General features: G+C 35.4%; 1 protein-coding gene and 1 pseudogene across 1 annotated transcript in view; both read right to left on the bottom strand.

Moving 5' to 3' along the window:
• The window catches only part of LOC105236287, a 41,560-nt pseudogene extending 24,554 nt beyond the window's left edge, over positions 1-17,006 (bottom strand).
• NDUFAF2 (NADH:ubiquinone oxidoreductase complex assembly factor 2) overlaps positions 1-22,378 on the bottom strand; it is a 143,900-nt gene that overhangs the window by 93,549 nt on the left and 27,973 nt on the right. The gene's annotated exons all lie outside the window — the stretch shown is intronic.

The following is a 22,378-nucleotide window of genomic DNA, read 5'->3' as shown; positions in this document are numbered from 1 at the left end:
AAAGGAAGAGAGAGGCAAATCAAGAAACAGACTTTCAACCTTAGAGAACAAACTGATGGCTACCAGAGGGGAGGTGGGTGGGAGGATGGGTGAAATAGGTGATGGGGATTAAGGAAAGCACTTGTGATGAGCACTGAGTGATATGTGGAAGCACTGAATCATTATATTGTACACCTGAAACTAGTATTACATTGTATATTAACTAACTTAAAAACTAACTTAAAAAAAAATCAGTCAAAGGTACTAGAGCCAGTAAGGCTGTGGAGAACAGGAAACTCACTTACATTGCTGGTGAGAATGTGAAGTGTTAAGACCTTTTTGGTAAGTACTCTGATAAGATTTATTAATAAAAATTGCACATATCCTTTGCCACAACAATGACATTTCTGGGAACATACCTTAGAGATGCAGAAGCATGAGTAGGAAAGCATATTTGTACAGGATGTTTACTGAAGCATTTTTAGTAGTAAAAAAATTGCTAGCAACTCAAATGCCATCAGTGTATTTAAACAAACTGTGGTATATCCATATTACAGAAATATATGCAGCTATTTAAAGAACTGCGTTAGGTCTATATCTTCTAAGTGATGGTCTTCATTTACTGTTAAGTAAGAAACACAAGTGCCAGGGAAAGGTAAATATATCAATGCCATTTTTGTAAAAACAAAACAACACCCCATGCAATTTGGGTCATGCTGTATAAAGGGGAATTAAGTAGAACTCTGTAATACTGTTCACTCCCTCACTTCACGCGGCTGTTTTTTTCAAATGGCACATCCTCAGAGAGATCCTTTTGGAACTTACTAAACTGTCACCCTACCCCCATTCTGTAACATTCCAGCCCCTTACCTGGCTTTATGGTTTTTCATATTTCTATATGACATTATATTGCATATTCATTTATTTACTGTCTTTATCTCTCGCTAAAATGCAAACTCCATACAGGTGGAAAGGGAGCTCTGCCTTATTTACTATTGTGTCCCTAGTGCCTAAAATAGTCTCTGATCCATAGATATCAGTCAATAAATATTTGTTGAATAAATAAAGAATAAATTACATCTCATGTATAAAAACTGAAAATACACCTGGGCAGGGGCAGAAAACCAAAACAGCAAATAAAAATATTGATTTGATTGGGTGATGGAAATGACAGCAACTTAAAACAAAACAAACAAAAAGGTTCCTTTTAATCAGAGGTAATTTGTTAAGCGCCTATATTTTGGAATACTGGGAATAGTGAGTCCTCAAATGGGGAAGGCAGGGAGAGAGAGGAAGAAAGAAAGACAGGGAAGTCCAAACTGTATATACCCTAGCTATGCTATAAAAAAAAAAGCACAAATGAGAAAATAGTTTTTCCAAATACCTATAAACTTCTTAGGCTGGATGCGGTGGTACTTCTCCCACAAAATAGTTCTGCTTTGGTTTGTAAATGAATGCACAAGAAATGAAAATATATTTAAATGGTAGATTCTGGTAACAAACAGAGTAAAACAATTGCAAGTGATGTTGGAAAAGGCAAGCATCATAGACTCCTAGCAGAATAAGAACATTCTTGTTATCTAACCTGAAGATGCTGATTTGACTCCTGACTCAAATTCTTTAACTCTGAACCAGATATATATACTGTTTTTTTTCCAAACTAGAACAGTTTATAGGATAGATATATTAGATGTTCTCAAATATAATTACATATAACAAAACTAATTGGAGGGGCGCCTGGGTGGCACAGTGGTTAAGCGTCTGCCTTCGGCTCAGGGCGTGATCCTGGAGTTAAGGGATGGAGCCCCACGTCAGGCTCCTCCGCTATGGGCCTGCTTCTTCCTCTCCCACTCCTCCTGCTTGTGTTCCCTCTCTCTCTGGCTCTCTCTCTGTGTCAAATAAATAAATAAATAAAATCTTTTAAAAAAAAAACTAATTGGAATCAGTTTCTATGTTTTTATACTCTTAAAAAAATCTAGCATGTTAAAAAAATAAAAGGTAACAATCACATATTTATTTCCTGAGTAATAGCCTCATTTTTTCTATTTAAACTGTATAATCTTAAACAATGTAAATTTTTTTTCTCACTAAGGGCATTGTTTCTACATGCAGTTGTGCAAATATTAATTTTCAAATAAAGCCATCTGAGGGCATCCTGTTAAGGTTAAAGCACACACCATCCACAGAGACAAAGAATTCTGCAAGAACAATGAACACATTCTTAATCCTTTAGTTCACCCACAATCCATGAATATTTTAAAATCATGTACAATATGAAATCTCTGCACGATAAGCATTAAACAAAAGAAATGACTTTTTGTCAATTTTGTTAAAAAAAACACTTTAAAGTGAGAATAAAATAATTTTCGTGAAAAGGCAACTTGTTATCTGTGATTGTTACTTGGTTATCTATTCAAGAAATTTTTTAATACTGAAAATAATGAGTTGGTATTCTCAAAAAGTGAATTGTGGGTTACTTGCAAGAACATGAAATGATTTTTCAATCTTATAGAAACAAGCTCATATTGTGTTCCTATAATACTCATCTTCCATCCTGAGAGGCTCTTATGAAAATAACCTACACAATAAAACCTACAACTTCACAAACTACCTTCTTTTTTTCTTGTTTAAATAGTAAAGATGAATAAACTAACTTTTAGGCCCATATTACAGTTTCTACATATGATTAAACGCATATTTAGATATCAAACGTAGACATATTTAGTTAAAATCAATTAAGCTGAGAAGTCCTTCCCTTCTGGCTGTCTATATTTTTCTTTAATCCTGGTCAGTGTAAACCCTTATTACCAGTAATTTGCCACTACAACGCTGAGGAAAAATGCTAGCCTCACGATTTTTGTCATTTTTCCCCCCACTTCCCCTGCAGGCTGCTACTGTTGATGGCCTTTATGGAAATATAAATTCAATCAGTAGCTGCAAATTTCATGAGACGTCCATCTTCATGCTGAATTTCTAACTGAGTGTCAAAACAATCTGTGGATTTCTCCCTGATGAAACACACATTGAATTGTAAATTTCTGCAATTTCCTCACGTTTGAATTTCAGCTGCAGTAAAATAGTGCTAGCCTAGATACACTGCCTATCATGCTGAGACAAGTAATTTTCTCTTCTTATCCCCTTCATGCCATTTAAAGAGTTAAATTTTTTTAAACCCATGAAAGAAAATATTTCCTCCAAATTAAACAATTACATTTTCAACACAAGTATAAGAAAGGATATAAAAACCATTAATATATTTGATATGTTTTTAAAACACTTTTTTCTCTGAGAGACTTGTTCTATAGGGTTATCAGATTTATTTATTTATTTGTTTATTTATTTATTTATTCTGTATTTGGTGATGCTAAGAGCTTTGATAAAATTAATATTTCTATATATAATGTCAAGATAGTACAAAAATGAAATCCAGCCACAAAATATTTACTAGTAACTCAAGTTTAATGAAATAAATTTTCATTAAATATTGCCAATAGTAAAAATATTAAAACAAAGAATTACGGCAGCTAGACTAAGCATTCTTCTTAATACATACTTACAACTGAGTTAATTTTTTCAACAAAGAATCATCTTTTACTGAATAGCTAAATAGAACTGCTTTTAAATAAAGCACTATTATGAAGCCTACGGTAATTTTACAACTAAATGAGCAAAAATATTGTGTTAAAAAGGATACTTTTTTTTTTTTTAAAGATTTTATTTTTATTCGACAGAGATAGAGACAGCCAGCAAGAGAGGGAACACAAGCAGGAGGAGTGGGAGAGGAAGAAGCAGGCCCATAGCGGAGCAGCCTGATGTGGGGCTCAATCCCACAATGCCAGGATCACGCCCTGAGCCAAAGGCAGACGCTTAACCGCTGTGCCACCCAGGCGCCCCTAAAAAGGATACTTTAAGAAACTCACTAAGTGACTTGCATCCTTATTCTTACAAACATCTTTTCATTAATGTTACTAAGAAAAATAATTCCTAACATTCTTTAAAAATTCACCAAGACACTGCACTAAGCAAGCCTTACAGATGGTCTGTAAAACAAGTCACGAAATGACAATCATTCATTCATTCAGCAAATATTTATTGAATATCTCCTCTGTGTCAGGTAGTTTTTACTAGCCCATGGGGAAGCAAAAATATACAGAGCACAGTCCTTTACCTCAGGAAGGTAGTCTAGTTGAGAGCGAAGAAAATAATTTATTAAAAGTTAGTGAAGTAAGTGCTATAAATGGACACATTAAGGGAGGACAAATTTAGGAGAGCACTGAAAGAGACTACTATCTCAAGAGCAGTATGGAAGTTTTCCAGAAGAGTCCTAGTTTCTAAGGACATATAGAGGTCAGCCAGGAGAGAGGTAGAAGGAAGACACATTCCAGCCAGAGGGCAGAATATAATAAAAAAAAACATGGAAGCATGAAACAGCATAGTGTCTTTGGAAAATTGTTAATAACTGGGGATGGAGAACAGGGCTGATATGTGATTTGGTACAATAGGTAGGCTGAGTAAGGTTATGAAGAGCTATGAATGCCATGTTAAAATATTTATTTAAACATTATGCAGAAGGCAGCAAGGGGTCTCTGAAAGATTTTTAAGCATGGATAGAACAATAATAAATGGTATGTCCCAATGGGATATAAAAGTTAAAGTATAATCATTACCAATACAGACTCCTGGAGACAGACTCAGTTCTAATCCAGCTCTGCCATTTGCTAGCCATGTGATTTGGGGCACATTACTTTTTCTATGTCTCAATTACCTCATCAGTAAAACAGTGTTAATGATACTTTATACCACAGTGTTAGCAGGAGAATAAGTGCCTTCTAAGTATTAGAAACTATTATTATTACTACCATCATCGTCATCATTTTATAGTCTGGTAGGGTCTTTATGCCTAACTCTAATATGCATAAGTCCTAAAGCAAATAACCTAATCAAAATCACCTGGAGCACTGGCACAAACCATACAAAATATTTTCACTTAAAAACATTTACTGAATACTCATTATGTATAGACACGCCAAAAAAAAGCTTTAAAAAAACCCCACTGGAGGAGAAAGTTAAAATAATCTCAAAAGAGATTTCTTAAAAATTATTAATATAGAGAGTAAATCAATACCTTAAATTCAAAGACATTAATATTTACTAAAATTTCATCAATATTAAAAAAATTCAAACAATTCTTATAACGTAGTCTAAGTTGATGTTCAAGAGCTTTGTTTCTGCTGTAGACATATAGAAATGAACATGTAAAAATATAGAAACATATAATACATTGCTAATTTTTTTTCCCTGGAAAAAAAGAGACATCAAAGCCAGAGCCCTAAGCTTGAGCCAAGACAATGGCGATACATAGAGTTTCAGAACCATCTCTAGGCTCTAAGACCTGAGGCCTTGGAAGTTCAGTTTTAAAATCCCTCATCTGGGAGAAAACACACCTTTAGCTGGTGATCACCTGAATAAAACTCACAAAAGAAATGAGCTACTAGTGAAAAAGTAACTAGAAAAACTGTGCCCCATAAACCTTGCAAAGGAGCAAAGAAGGCAGTCATTAGTTTAAGGACTAGAAGGGGATAGGAGAAACGTCACCAGTAAAAAATAAAAAACTCTAGAGGAGTATCCCATGTATGTGAGGTTTTCAAATTTATATAATTTACATGATGTGAACATCATACATTTAAAAATAAGATAAAATCTGGCTGGAGCTCTGAAATCTTTAAGGATCCAGAAGACGTAAGTGTAAATAGCCCTAGAAGAATAATCATACACTACATTGGACTTCCATAGAAGAACTAATCCCTACCAAAGATAAGCTCATAATAAAAAAATACAACTTCAAGAAGCCACCATGAGGGGAGAGTTTTAGCTGATGCAATAAACAAATCAGCTTCCAAAACCACAAATACAGTATTCTGAAAATGACTAAAACCACAAGAATGTATAGAATGATTACAGATTTTAAAAAGGAGAAAGAGAAACAACAATGAGAAAACTGGTCATATGACAAATGAACTAAAATATTTTTAAAAGGACCAAAGAGAAACTCAATAAATAAATAGTCATTGAAGAAAAAAAGAAAACCTCAAGGGATATGGAGAAGTCAACCTGTATCTCTGACAGACATTCCAGAAGGAAATGATAGAAAGAAGGGGGGAAGGTACAACATTTAAAAAGATAATAGCAGATAGTCTCCCAAAACTGATGAGCCACAGGAACACTTTCCCAGATCCAGGAGGGACAAAAATCAGGATAACTAAAAAGAAATCTATAGCTACATAAACTGTAATGAAAACACAGAAATCAATGACAAAAAAAGGATCTTAAAAAACAACCAGCAAAAAAAGAGCACATTGCTTACAAAGAAAATGAGATTGAAGGTAAATTTCTCATAATAAACAGCTAATGCTAGAAACAACAGAATAATACTTTCAAAGAGGTGAAGGAATAGATATGTTAACCAAGAATTCAATACCCAGATAAATCATCACTAACATCTGAGAGCAAAATAAAGACATTTTCAGAAAAATGTAATTTTCAGAATTTATCTTCCAGAAATTCCCAGCAAAGGTCTGTTAAAGGAAGAAAATTGGACAAAAAGGAGAGTGAATGCAAAAATAAATTATGTGAAAAGATATTGGTAAACATATTGGTAAAGCTAAATAAGCACAGAATCTTAATAGTAACTGAAAACTGAATAATTTGGATGGTTTTATGGTTATTTTATATGTCAACTTGGCTAGGCTATGGTGCCCAGATATTTGGTGAAATTATTCTGGATGTTTTTATGAAGGTATTTTTTGGATGAGATTAACACTTAAATCGGTGGACTTTGAGCAAAGCATACTTCCAACATTTGAGTGGGCCTCATCCAATCAGTTGAAGGCCATAACAGAATAATGACTAACTTCAACAAAGCAAGAAGGAATTCGGTCAGCAGACTGTTTTGGTCTCAAACTACAAATCTTTCCTGGATCTCTTGCCTGCTGCCTTACTCTAAGGAATTTGGGTTTACCAAGCCTCCATAACTGTGTGAACCAGTTTCTTAAAATAGATCTCTCTCTCCTGTTGGTTCTATTTCTCTGAAAACCCTAATACACAGGACACTTAAAAATAAAAGGAAAATAAAATGATAGAGAATAAAAAGAAGGTGCAGAAGAAGATAGTATTTAAAGGTGAAATTTTTCGGTGTTTATTTTGTTTTTAACGAAGCTCAATAGAGATACTACCTTCAAACTTTGCTAAGTCAAACGCGCATGTTAAGCACCTAATAGCGCATGTGAAGCACCTAATAGTAATACTGAGAAAGAGAAACAGAACGTATAATTTCCAAAACAGTAAAGGGAGAAAGGCTGGAGGAGGGGTATACTCTAAAAGTTTATCAGTCAGAACTGGTAGAGAAAGAAGAAGATAAAGGTATGATTAAGAGAAAACATGAATAAAGTGATAGAAATAAACCCAAATATATCATAAAATATAGAACAATAAATAATAAAAAAGATTACACTCATCTCTTAAAAGACTGAATACTCTCAGAATGTTTTAAAAATCCACTTATATGCTGTACATTAAGAGATATACTTAAAACATTACAGCACAGAAAGTAAAGAGATAAAGATACCAGTCAAACATTAACCAAAGTAAAGTTGGTATAGCAGTATTAATACAAACAAAAGCATTAATAGATTTTAAAAGGGCCATTATTTTATGATAAAAGGGAAAATTTACGTAAAATGTAAAAGAATCCTGAAGCTGAACACACCTAACAACATAGACCCACTATACATAAAGCAGAAATTGACAGAATTACAAGTAGAAACCTACTAATATTGAATAAAATTGGGACATCGTAACATACTTCTTTCAGAATCTACTAAAGAAACAAATATCCATGAAGATTTGGAAGTTATGTACAGTATATTTAACAAGTTTGATCCTGTAAATACGATCTTGCAGAGAACTACAAACCCACAACTAGGTTCTCTTCAAGCACATAAGGAATCTTAATAAAAACAAACCATTTGCTAGGCTACAAAGACATTCTCAACAAATACCAAAGAGTGTATGCCCCATGAATGTACTCTAACCATGGTGCCTGTGATAGGCAGAACAATGGGCTTTCAAAGAACGTTCAGGTACTAGTCTTTAGAAATTGTGTTACCTCACATGGCAAAAGGACTTTGCAGATGTGACTACATTAAGGGCTTTTAGGAGATTATGCTGGTTTGCCTGGTAGACCCAATGTAATCACAAAAGGAGGGAGACAGAAGGATCAGGGAAGATATAAGGAAAGAGACAGATTTTTGAGGGTTTTTTTCCCTAAGTTTTTATTTAAATTCTAGTTAGTTAACATACAGTGTAATATTAGTCTCGGGTATACAATTTAGTGATTCAACACATCCATACAATGCCTGGTGCTCATCACAAGTCTACTCCTTAATCTCCATCACCTATTTAAGCCATCCTTCCACCTACCTCCCTTCTGGTAACCATAAGTTTGTTCTCTATAGTTAAGAGTCTATTTCTTGGTTTGTCTCTTTCTTTCTTTCCCCTATGATCATTTGTCTTGTTTCTTAAATTCCACATATGAGTGAAATCATGTGGTATTTCTCTTTCTCTGACTTATTTCACTTTACATAATGCTCTCTAGCTCCATTCATGTCACTGCAAATGGCAAGACTTCATTCTTTTTTATGGCCGAGCAATATTCCATTGCATATATATACACTACATCTTCTTTATCCATGCATCGGTCGATGGATGCTTGGGCTCCTTCCATAATTTAGCTATTGTTGATAATGCTGCTATAAATATCAGGGTGCATGCAGCCCTTCGAATCAGTATTTTTGTATCCTTTGGCTAAATCTCCATCACAGGGTAGTTCTATTTTTAACTTTTTAAGGAATCTCCATACTGTTTTCCAAAGTGGCTGCATCAGTTTGCATTCCCACCAACAGTGTAAAAGGGTTCCCCTTTCTCCCCATCCTCACCAACACCTGTTGTTTCCTGTGTTGTCAATTTTAGCCATTCTGACTGGTGTGAAGTGATTGTAGTTTTGATTTGTATTTCCCCAATGGTGAGTGATGTTGCACATTATTTCCTGTGTCTGTTGGCCATCTGTACGTAGAAGCAGAGGTTTGAGAGTAAAAGAGACTTGAAGATGGAAGGAGTCACAAGCCAAGAAACACAAGTGGTCACTAGAAGCTAGAAAAAAGAGGAAAACAGATTCTCTCCTAGATCCTTCAAAAGGAACACAGCCTTGCTAATACCCTGATTTTAACCCAGAGACAATAATTCTGGACTTGACACTCAGAACTATAAGATAATAAATTTGTGTTGTTTTAAGTCACTAAATTTGTGGTAATTTATTACAACAGATACAGGAAACTAACACTTGCCGTAAAATTAGAAATGAGAAATTTGCAATAAAAGGAATACCAAACCAAGTTTCCTAATACATTTAGGAATTTTTTTTAAAAAGCTCAAAATAATTCATGGGTCAAAGAAGAATTCACAATGGAAATTATAAGGTACCAAGTATTGAGAGAAGTATCCTAAATTATTGTTCATAGGAAAAAATATACCCCAAATGTATCAGGAAACAAGGCTAAAAGTTAATTATCCAACATTTAATTCAAGAAATTGTAAAAATAACACCAACGGGGGGGAAACAAAGAAAGCAAAATATATGAAATAATAAGAGGAGAATTAATGTTTAATGAAATAAGAAGAAACTATAAAATTAAAAGCTGGGTCTTTTAAAAGAATTATAGACAAATTTCTTATTAATCGGTTAAATTTGAAGATATTTATTTATTTATTTGAGAGAGAGAGAGAGCTTGAGCGAGCTCAAGCAGAGGGAGAGAGACAAGCAGACTCTGCACGAGCACGATGCGGGGCTCAATCTCCTGACCCTGAGATCATGACCCAAGCTTAACCTACCTAAGCCACCCAGGTACCTCACTGGTTGAGTTTTAAAAGGCTAGTATAAATAAACAATATTAAAAATCTACAAATACATGTAAAAAGTATCAGAATATTATGCACAATTTTATGTCAACAAACGTGAAAACTTAAGCCAAATGATTTTACAACATACAGAAATTATTTTAAAAATGGATCAAAGGAGAACTAGACATACTAAATAGAAACTGCAACTATTAAAGAAATTGAATTCATAGTCAAAAATCTTCTTGTAAAAAGATCACTGAGTGCAGAAAGTCTAACAAGTACATTTTCCAGGATGCACAGGAATAGACAACCCATCTTATAATCTATTCAAGAAACCAGAGAAGAGGGAAAATGCCTCCATTCTTTTTAAGAGCCTAGCATAATCTGATACCAAAATCAGAGGAGGTCAGTTCAAGAAAGGAAAGAGAAAGCCAACCTTATTTCATATATGTAAAAATCATTTATTAAAAAAAAGGGGGTGTCTGTACCCTCTCTGATATTTTCCTTACTCTCTTGAAATCTAAGGCAGACATTTTTTTAGAAGTTATGTTTTATTCAGCACTACTGAATTTTTGTAGCAGGAGACTTTTTGAGGTTTTAGTCTGCCTTGTTGCTGGAAAAAGAAATCTTTCTAAAAGACTTTAAAGTTTTCTTAATTTGTTATAAACCTACTGAAGTGTATAGCACCTTTAAAGAATATTTCTTGCTACTCTGCTTGTTAAGAAGAAAAATGGTGGTCGTTCAGTAGGAACTAGGTACACCTTCACCATCAACCCTCCAAGGAAAGAAAAGGAAGAGTAAGATGGGGTAAGGGAGAAAGTGTAGGTAGGAAAAAGGTGGAGGAGAGGGGAGGAAAATAGAATAGCAGCTAATATTTATGTAGCTCGTACTCTGTACCAGAAATTCTCTTAAACACTAACAAATTTACTTACTGGAACTCCAAAATAACACTATGAGGATAGGTACTATCATTATCCCCAATACACAGAGAAAGAAACAAGTGAAAGAGATAAATTACAATCACTGCAATTTTCTTTGTGGGATAAGATAACTAAGTGGACTCAGAACAGCAGTGAAAAATAAATCCCTATGAATGAAAGGTAATGTTTTCATCAATCATCTTTTCCACCTTAAAGATTATGTAGTATAATCTCCTTACTTTATGGATGAAAAAATGGAGATTTTTAAAAGGAAAGAGAATTACACATGCAAAGTAACAGAACCCTAAATTGACTGAGTCAGGACAAGAAAACCAATCTTCAGACTCTTTTCATTTGTACTGATACTTTCTTTGGATAAAACTTGGTGATGAGGGGCACCTAGGTGGCTCAGTCATTAAGCGTCTGCCTTCGGCTCAGGGCATGATCCCAGCATTCTGGGATCGAGACCCACATCAGGCTCCTCTGCTGGAAGCCTGCTTCTTCCTCTCCTACTCCCCCTGCTTGTGTTCCCTCTCTCGCTGGCTGTCTCTATCTCTGTCAAATAAATAAAAAATCTTTAAAAAACAAAACAAAACTTGGTGATGAACTATGGGTGCCTGGCTGGCTTAGTTGGTGGAGCATTCAACTCTTGATCTCAGGATTGTGGGTTTGAGTACCACATTGGGTGTAGAGATTCCTTAAAAATAAAATATATATATACATTTTAAAAAGTCTTAGTGATGAACTAAAACGATCTTTACAGTGTACTGCTCATGATATTCTATAATATAACTTAATTGTAAGTTTACATGATTTAATTTTAAATAATGTCTGTGTTGAACAACCAGCATACAAAATTCCTGAAATGTTAAACTCTGCTCTCATAAGCCAGTGAAGGCTTGCTCCAGCACACCCCTGAAAAATCTGTAAACACTGTGACTGTTTCTGAAATTTCACATAAAATCACACTTCTATTTTAGTCCAAGAAATTCTAGTTATTTAATTTAGCAAAGGTCAATTCATAACAAATTACCAGTATGCCCAAAGACAACCCAAATCAATAATCTATTTGATTATATTTTAATTCAAAGTATCTACAAAGATTTTTAATATACACTGTGTTTATACAGAAAGGACTCCCATGCTTAACTCTCTGGGTATGAGGTTTTTATTTTGCCCCAAAACACACTGTCAATATAACATTAATATGAATTTGACTATTCCAAAATAATTTTATTAGGACATAATCAATTCTTATCGAACCTATTATTTATTGTAGGCTATCTCATGCTAACCCCGCCTTATTGAAAAGTAAAAAAGGAAGAGCTACAGATAGAGAAAAGTAAGATACTGATAATCTGTGGCAAATTCTGAGTCTCTAAGCAACAAAATGGGGATAAAGGGGAGAAAATAAGGGCTTCCTCTGGGACAATCCTGATTCTTATTAAGAGTGGCCAGGCACTCAGGGGCTAGACATTCCAGATACGTCAGAGATGTACTAAGAGGTACAGGCTACCAGGGCACAAGCAACCTAACCAACCTTTTAAACAACATACAGCTAAGAGCCCTTGTCACTCTTTTCCTTTCCAACACAGCACTGGCCCCTAAACTCAAATTCCCTTATTATAATCTGGGTTCAAAAGGCACTTTTTCATATCTAAAACTATAGGCTTCGGCCCTGGTAGGTGACATTTAGATGATTAAAAAACAAAGTAGCATTTGATTTGGCTTTGGTGTAAGAAATGTCCCAGAGACTCCTATCATGATAGATGGGGAAACCATGGTAACTGTTCAAGTATTTATCTCCACCATAAGAAACACAACACACATCAAGACAAAATGTATCAGTGTGGCAGAATTCAAAATGAGCCAAAAAAGAACAAAGCTTCAAATTCCCTCCTGACAGCTAATCCATAGTTTTCCCACCACATAGTTATTTGTTACTAGCTTTCATGCTACTTGGCTGCCACCTACCAGAAATGTCATTATATGATTTCAATATGCATGTAACCACAGCAATCATCCAACAGGATTTTGTTGAAATTAGTTATATTTCCCCCAAAAGATAGTTAAGTAATTTCAGCCTTTTGCCTTTCCAACTTGCATAACATCTCACTCTCTACTTCTGCTGCCTTTTGTCTTTTTCTACTTTTTAAAAAGATTTTATGTATTTATTTGAGAGAGAGAGAGAGAAAGAGACACAGTTGAGCACCTGCGAGGGGAGGGGCAGAGAAGGGGGGGCACAGCAAGGGGGAGGAGCAGAGCTGAGAGGGACAGAGAAATCTCAAGCAGACTCTATGCTGACAGCAGAGCAGGCTTGGAGCTAGATCCCACAACCCTAAAATCATGACCTGAGCCAAAACCAACAGTTGGACACTTGACGTACTGAGCCACCAGGCACCCCTGTCTTTTTCTACTTCTATGTAAAAAGAGAACCTTACTGAACCCCAAAGGTGAATTGTTTTTACCTCTGTATGAATCATTAAAAAGATACTGTTAACAATATATTTAATTATTAAAATATAATCCACAATTATTGTAGTTGTTTAACCCCTTCAGATTTTAAATCATCCTTTAAAATAAAATTTGGAAATTTACAGCACTGATTGCTAGTCTGACATGTAGAATTTGCTAGGCAGTAATGTGGAAAGATTTCCAAGTACTTGAGAAGGCAAAAAAATATTTAAACAATCATCTTGTTTCTGTGACTCTCCGTTAAATATAGAAATAAAAGAAATTGGATAGAAATTGGGTATTATGTTTAGTAACATTTTAAAGTCATTAAAAATTAAAAATATCAGGCAAGTGCATATTGGTTCAGTCAGACAATTTTTTTTAATGCTACCATTAGTATTTACATACATTGAGTTCACACCTAAGCATATCCACTTAGAATAAAGTCAGAAAATCTCCTAAAAAGCAGCCTTGTTTGGGGTGACTGGGTTGCTCAATGGGTTAAGTGCCTGCCTTCAGCTCAGGTCATGACCCCAGGATCCTGAGATCGAGCCCCATGGTGGGCTCCCTACTCAGCTCTCTCAAATAAATAAATAAAATCTTTTTTAAAAAATCAGCTTTGCTTGTGATATAGTTCTTTTATTTCAATTTGCTTTCAATAGGTAATGAACAAGAAACTTGAGGACAAAGAATATGCATTCTTATTTAATACCTATATCATGGGTGTTCAATAAATATCAAACATACGGGAAAAAAGTTCTCTTCTCCCAGCAGATGGCTAGAGTTTAACATTATCCTAAAACTGATAAAACCTATTGTCTGTTATATGGGTAATTAATAGTAATAGGAAGTTTATCAGCTTCGGCATTTCCAAAATAGCCTCAATTAAGAATGACAGTTGTGCCAAAGTAAAAATTGAGAAATGACTTACAATCAAATTCAACAATCTCCATTTGGAAGTGTCCCAAATTCAGATGTATAAAACAGAATACCTATAAAGATGCTTAGTACGTGACATATATATATATATAAATTATACAAACAGCATAGAAACTTCTCTGTATATTTTCAAATTTCTAGTTTTATTTTCTCAAAACTACTCCTGTGAATACTGATTTTACCCTCATGAATTCCTAATTCTACAAAAGGAAGAGATAAACTCAGGAATGATCAAGTCCAAAGATACCTTGGCTGGGTGATGTACAAGCAACAGTCGATAGAATATATGACTACACAAGTATATTTAATGTCATCGTATTCACAGCAATGAATTTAAAAACTGGCTTTATTCAGAATCTTCAAACATCCAAGCAAATTTATAACAGAAAAGAATAACTAATTAGAAATAAATCCATTAGCTTGAATATAATCCAACTATACAAGGCACATAGCATTATATCAATATATCAACAAAGGGAACTCTTAAAATAACTTATTTTAAGACAGTTGAAAGAAATTATTATAAAGGGAAAATTTTCTTTTTATGTATCTTTGAACAAAAGACATTAAACAAAATTAAAATTAAAAAAAAGACTGTTCTTCCATAAATTAAGTGTTTGAAAAAAATCTAATTAAGCTTATGGGTTTCAAATGAACAAAATTACACTTACATATTTTAATGCATCAGCTGTTTTCTGGGGTTGATTAAATATAAAAAGCTACCTAGCAAATTTCAATACTTTCTTCAACCTCTCTGCTTGAATTTTTTTTTTTTAAGATTTTATTTATTTATCCAACAGAGATAGAGACAGCCAGTAAGAGAGGGAACACAAGCAGGGGGAGTGGGAGAGGAAGAAGCAGGCTCATAGTGGAGGAGCCTGTGTGGGGCTCGATCCCATAATGCCGGGATCACGCCCTGAGCCGAAGGCAGACACTTAACTGCTGTGCCACCCAGACGCCCCTCTGTTTGAATGTTTGCAACATTACAACTAATTTTTATTTGTTTATGTGGGTTAATAACTTCCCAATATGAAGAAGATGTTTCTCTTACAAGGTAACCGAAATGGTGAAGAAGCTTCTAACTGAAACTGCCCTGTCACACTATTTACATGATTGTTACTCAGAGAGTTCAAGGAAAATACAAATTTGGTTAAAGCAAATTACTGTTATGACTTTCAAAACAATTGAATATGTCAAAGTGAATTAAGCCAGATTATAGGTGAAATTTTTATGTAAAAAATAAGTATGACTAAGTTTGACTATTTTTTTCAATTACTATGTCCCATTTCTTTTTATGTTTTATATTGTTTTTCTGAAAATTAAGATACACATTCTACTTTGAAAAGATTAAAAATTCCATTAAATAAAAATGGTAAATTAAAACTGCTTAAAGTGTAATTAAAATGATTTATCAAGGTAGACAAATACAGATGGCAAATGTATTCTACAATTGAGGTCTATTCAACACGCAATATTAATATATATTATTATTTGTGCCTATATTCAATATTGAAGTCCTGGTACTAAACAGAATTTGGAAGTTATAGTCTTATTTGTACACTAATAGAAAAATAGGAAGTACTAAAGAAAAAAAATCTGAGAACAAATTTTAACTGTGAATTTACACATGCATATTAAAACTTAATTTCAGCTAATTTGCCGAGAATTAGATTAAGCACACGATTTAGATAATAGCTATATCTATAATATGTTTGTTGGGGAGGGACAACAAAATTTGTTTAATTTCAGACATGTAGGACAGGTTGAAATTGAGAGGTCTGTGGGATGTCCAAATGGAGAGATCCTGAATAGGCAGATGGATATAGTGGTTTGAAGCTTGAGAGAGAGGTTGGGTGGCAGATACAAGTTTGGAAATCATCATCATGTATAGTAATTGATTCCATAAAAGTAGGTGAGCTCAAGAAAGAATTCTGGGGGAACAGTAGGATATAAAAGCTGGCAGATAACAAGGAACAGCTTCAGAAACCAAAAGAAAAATAGTCAGAATGGTAAAATGAGAGCCAGCAAGGAAGACTGTGATTAAGCCTTTAAAGAAGTTAATCAAGCTAGAGTGAAAAGTATCCAATGGATTTGGAAAACAGAATACCAGAAATCATCTTACAAAGAGTGATTTCAGTCGATTAATGGAGCTAAAGTGAAATTGCTAGGGTAGGTAAGAAAGTTAAGATCTAAGGCAAGGATTCCTCATTTATTTAAAAAAAAAAATACTGAGCACCAATTTAATACGCCAGGCACTAAGCTAGGATATATTGAGATGGTAGGCACTGTGGGGATATACTGATGAGAAGACAGCTCTCCCAGCATTTACAGTCTGCTAGAGAAGACTAGTCTGACTAGTTCAGTCAAGAATTTTAACCACATGAAGTAGAAACCTTTGCTCAGTTTAAACCAGAAAGAAAATGTTAGATAGTTCACGGAATTGCTGGGAAGCCGAAGAAACAGGCTCAGAAACTCTGTAATGAGGGAGGAAACCATGGAAAGTAATGCCACAGAACTAGCCCAGTGAAGACCTCAGGACTGCCACCAGCAAGCATTAACTGCAACAATTGGCAGTACCTATCTCACTGGTAGCAAACAACAGATGGCACCTCCACCCTGAATGGTCTACTGCTGCCTACCCCCCAAAAGTCCCATCCCACCATGACCACTGCCAACAAGAATTGCTGCTGCCTCCATTTGTTTGTAACACCAACTCATGCTTTCACAAATGGGGAAAATACTTCGTACTGATTGAGTCATGATCATACATCCATAGTCCAGCTACAAGGGAAGCTGGAGGGGTGAGTATATAGCTCTCCTACCGTGAAGGGGCTCTGCCTCTTGGCAAGACTTAGAAAGTACAGAATTAGCCAAACACAAGAGGTTCATGTGAAGAACAGCTATATCAGAAAGTAAAAACACATACTGAAGCAAGTAACTAACGCTAGCTTGAACAAGATGGAAGCTAATTTTTCTCTCACATGAAGTAAACATGGAAGCCAGGAGTCCAGGGCTGATAATGGTAATAAAGTGCAGTCATAAGGAATCCAGGTCCTTTCTATGCAGCTGCTCTTTGGTCCTCAGTGCCGTTTCATGAAGCAGTATGGCTACTCAAGGGGCCAGTCAGCACGTTCACATGCTCATCAGCAGAAAAAGAAAGGGGGAGAGGCAAAGAACAGCATGCATCTTCCCTTTGCTATTTTACATAGGTCATACTCAATATACATACCATTTCCCAAGACTTAATCATAAGGCCAAACCTAGCTGTAAAGGAAAAGAGAGAAGGAAAAGTTGTTTGCTTATGACAACGTGCCTGGTTAAAAATGAGAGTTCTTACTCTAAGAAAGAAGGGATCAATGTATACAGAAAGGTAAAGAACAGCATCAACCACAAAGAAAAGCAACCACTATAATAAAATAGGTGATAACAATGAAGAGTGGTGAGGAAGTACAAAAAAGATACAGCATGAGATTCTAACCTGGTGTAGAAAGTAAGGAAGGTCTTGGGGAAGATGTATTTGAACAGAAAGTAAACAATGAGTAGTTAGCTAGATGGAAAACTTAGAAGTAGAAAGGACAGAAGGAGAAGGGGAATGCAGTTAGAGGCAAGGGAAATGTGTGTAAAGGCATGGCATGATACACAGAGAAGGACTGGAAGAATCTCGAGTGGATGAACACCAGAGAGCAAGGGGAAGAGTGGAGTGAGATAATGCTCGTCAGGGAGGCAAGGCCCTGATCCTATGGCATGCCTCTTAAACTGAGCAGCTTGGAATAATCCTAAGGGTGGTATGAAGTCCCTGGTTAAAGCAACACAGTGACATAATCATATTTGAAGCTTGGAAATATCAGTAAGACTGCAGTGTCGAGCCTACATTAGTGAAGAACGAGGTTGGAGGTAGAAAATCAAGCGGCAACTATAGTTTATGAAAAAAGTGACAGAGGGCTAGACTAGGGTACAGGTATTAAGGATAAAACTGGAAGTGAAGCATGAGAGACTATGGACTCTGAGAAACAAACTGAGGGCTTCAGAGGGGAGGGAGGTGGGGGAGTGGGATAGGCTGGTGATGGGTAGTAAGGAGGGCAAGTACTGCATGGTGCACTGGGTGTTATACGCAACTAATGAATCATCGAACTTTAGGTCAAAACCCAGGGATGTACTGTACGGTGACTAACATAATAAAAAAATAATATTATAAAAAAAACTGGAAGGATTGAAGAGCTACTCAGAAAATATAATTGACAGGCTTGGTAACTGAAGGGATATTGGGAGTAAGGAAGAAGAGTAAGGCCTGATTCTTGGGTTTCTTACTTGGACATCTAGGTCTGGGATAGGCTTCACTTACTAAGGCAGGCAACATGAAAAACGAAGCAGAGGGGGTTTTCTCACTTGCTTTTTGGGTTTTTGTTGTTTTTTTTTTTGAGGAAGGGAATAATTAGTTTCAGTTTTAACATGGGAAGTCTGAGGTTCCATGAAGCATTTGTTTGGAGTTGTTCAAAAAGCTGTTATCTCTAAGCATCTATAATCAGAAAATAGGAGAAATGGACCCAATATGTTTTAGAGCAATGGAGCACTAAAGCCATGGGAGTGAATGCCACAGCTTGAAGAAGATGTACAATAAGACTAGTAGATAGTTGAGAACGGAGCTCCAATTAGCTCAATCATTTATGAGATGGGAAAAGAAAAACTAACATGTTTTATGCCACTTCCCCAAAATTTTGTTTTACCAGGACTGGGGTATGACTTAGGAATCTTGGAACTTAAAGCACCCTAACCAATACTGATATAATGGGTCCAGAGTTTTCAGATAATCATTGCTGTAGATCTGTTTATTCAAAAAAAATTCATCTCTATGGGCAGGGGGAAAGGATTCTTTGGCTAAATTAGTTGAGGGGATGATACACACACACACACACACACACACTGTCCGCTATACACCCTCTTCCTTCTTGGAGATTCCCAGTGCAATGGAAAATGGGGGGTGTTGGAGAGGGAGAAGCCAAGCAGGCAGCCTGATGCGGGGCTCGATCTCAGGATGCTCGGGTCGTGACCTGAGCTGAAGGCAGACACCCGAAGACTGAGCCACCTAGGTGCCCCTTGAGGGCATTATTCTAAGTGAAATAAGTTAGACAGAGAGAGACAAATACTGCATGATCTCACTTGTATGTGGAATCTAAAAAAGCTGAACACATAGAAACAGAACAGTAGTTGTCAGGGAGTAGGGGATGGGGGAAATGTTGTTTAAAGGGTACTAATTTCTAGTTACAAAATGAATAAGTTCTGGGAGCCTAACGTACCACATGGTGACTACAGTTAACAATACTGTAGTATATGCTTGAAAAATGCTAAGACAATAGATCTTAAACGTTCTCACCCCATAAAAAATAAAAAGGTAATTATGTGAGGTGATGGGTGTTAACTAACCCTATTGTAGTAATAATTTCCTAATATATATGGGTATCAAATCATCATGTTGTACATATTAAACTTACACAACGTTGTATGTCAGTTATATCACAGTCGAAGTAAGGGAAACATTAGAATGCCATGAAAGAACATGTACCTTTTATATCTTTTTTATCACAGTATCCCAGCACTTGGAATAATACCTGGCACATAGTAGATCCTCCATAATTATTTGTGACTCAAGCAAACAAACACTTAGTGGTTGAGCTAAGATTCAAACCCAGGTCTGACTGGCTACCCATCCTTAGAATTTGTCAACTGTCATGCAGCTTGTGAGGACAGGGTTGAATCTCACTTAGTTTTGTATCCTCCATATTCACTGCTGTATGTGAAATATGTTAGCAATACATACTCACTGAATAAAATAACATTTTAGATTTCAAACTAAAAGTTCTTAGGTACTAGAATAACAAAAAACAGTACATGAGTAGCTGTAGGTACAGAACCAATTCATGCCATTCCTTCTTCCTAGAATACTTCCACAACCCCACTCTCCTTTCTTTATTTAAAAAAAAAATCTACTTTGCTTTCAAGAACCAGACCTTGTTTTTCTTTTTCGGTCTTTCTCAGCACTAAAATAAATGGTTTATACAACTTCTGAACTCTCATAGCATTTTCTTCTTACCCTTACCATATGACCAATTTTTCCTGAAAGACTGTGAGCCTTAGCAGGAACCTGACTCCACTTTTTTTTTTCCTTCTTTCCTTTCTTCCTTTTTCCCCTTTCTCTCCCCCTCTCTTTCCACTTCTTCCTTCCCTTCCTTTCCTTACTTTTTTAGGTGATTAAGGAGAGACATTTAAAATGTTTTTAAAACATAAACATTCGTAGTCCTGGGATTATAATAAATTTTAATCCTTTAAATGATGTGACTATGCCTTAAATGTTATCTAGTTACATTTCCCCAAGAAAACTATCCACAGGGGTAGACTCTGATCAATTAGAGCACTCCCAATGAAGCTGAGAAACCAATAACAATTTAACAGCAGAATTTCTAAGATTGAGAGATCCCCAATACTTCAAATACGAGATTTAAATGTATTCACCCTCCCACAAAGTATACAAATGTGTGTATTTTCTTATTAAAACAGCTAAAAAACATTGAAGACCTGGAATCTTTTAGTTCTCATGTTTAACACTCTCAAGAGTGCCCTTTTACTCCCTTATGTGATATTCCGATGGAGTTCACAATCACAGTTTTTGAAATACTCCATATATTGAGTGGTCTACAGCATCCATTATATCAAAGACTTCATACCATAAGAAAACATCAGTTTCCATTTTAAAGTATTATTCTTTACAATGGGTAGCATACAATGTCATTGGAATGTAGTTCTCTAACTTACTGATTTGACAAACAGGAATTCATGTTTGTTATAGGAAGGTCATGAGACATACAAAGGTAAAAAATATATCTGTAAGCCACCATGGGAAAAGAGAAAAAATAAAAATAATAAAGACACAAAAACTAAGTGAGCACAGGAACAATAATAGAAATGCAAACAGCCTAATATACCTCAAAAGGGTTACGAGGGCACAAATATTTTTTTCTCTTATCGGGGGAGAGGGGTAGAAGCAGAGGGAGAGAGAAAATCCTAAGTAGGCTCCATGTCCAGCATGGAGCCCAATGTGGGGCTCAGTCTCACAACCCTGAGATCATGACCTGAGCCAGATGCTTAACCGACTGAGCTACCCAGGCACCCCAGCACAAATATTATACAGGATAGAAAAATGATGGTCATTACTGTAATATAACCATCATATAATCTCTTCAAGAAAACAAGAAAGGGTACAGGGTATCAGAGATTTTCGTTACAAGTGTAGACATTTCAAAGAAACCCAGTAATCTACAATAATATTTTTTTCTGGGTTCAGCATAGCTGAAGTTTCAGTATATTGCTATGTCTTTTTTACATTGTAATGAAAATTAGTCATTTTAATCTATCCATGCTACTCCAAGGATATAACCCTTCATTTGAAGACTAGGACCTTGTTTAATTTATTGCACCTAAAAACTACCTGGTCCAAAAATAGAAAGGGGTTTTTGTGGTTTTCTTTTTGTTTTTGCTAATTTGTTGGGAGTATGAATAAAGAAATCTTCCTGTCATTTCAGCAACAAAATCTATTTGAGGTAATACTCTTAGTTCTTTAAATAAAGAGTTAAAAACTTCAGAGATAGTGTATTCCAAAGGCCTCCTTAGCCAGTTTTCTAAAGTACAGAATGATCAATAAAAATCAGCCTATAACTGTACCTTCCAAACGTCAATTGGAAAGAGTCTGCATTCAATGGAATGCCAAATAGTACTGGCAGACATTTACTCTTATAGAAAGAGAATGCTATGTTTGCATTGTTCTGTTAATAGCATACTAACAAGTATGTTCCCTGTAGGGTCACTAATGGACAGAAAAAAATACACAATAAAGCAGTGAATAGTGGACAGCCATTCACGCTCTATTGGTCTACAGTTACTAGAGAGAAGAAAGAGTAAGTCCTATAATCTTCAGCAGCTATAAAAAAGAATACTCTCTTGTTAAAGCTCAAGAGAATATGAAGAGGAAATAAAAGAGAAAAAAGTCAGACAGATTATGCTGTCAATTTTAGTTGTCATAATGTGCTTCAGAGATAAAACATTCCTCTGAATGGCAATTGAACAGATGGAAATTTTCATTT

This window comes from Ailuropoda melanoleuca, chromosome 3 (assembly GCF_002007445.2).
Source record: "Ailuropoda melanoleuca isolate Jingjing chromosome 3, ASM200744v2, whole genome shotgun sequence".
Lineage (NCBI taxonomy): Eukaryota > Metazoa > Chordata > Mammalia > Carnivora > Ursidae > Ailuropoda > Ailuropoda melanoleuca.
The sequence above is the reverse complement of the archived record's forward strand: the minus strand, read 5'-3'. Positions and strand labels throughout refer to the sequence as shown.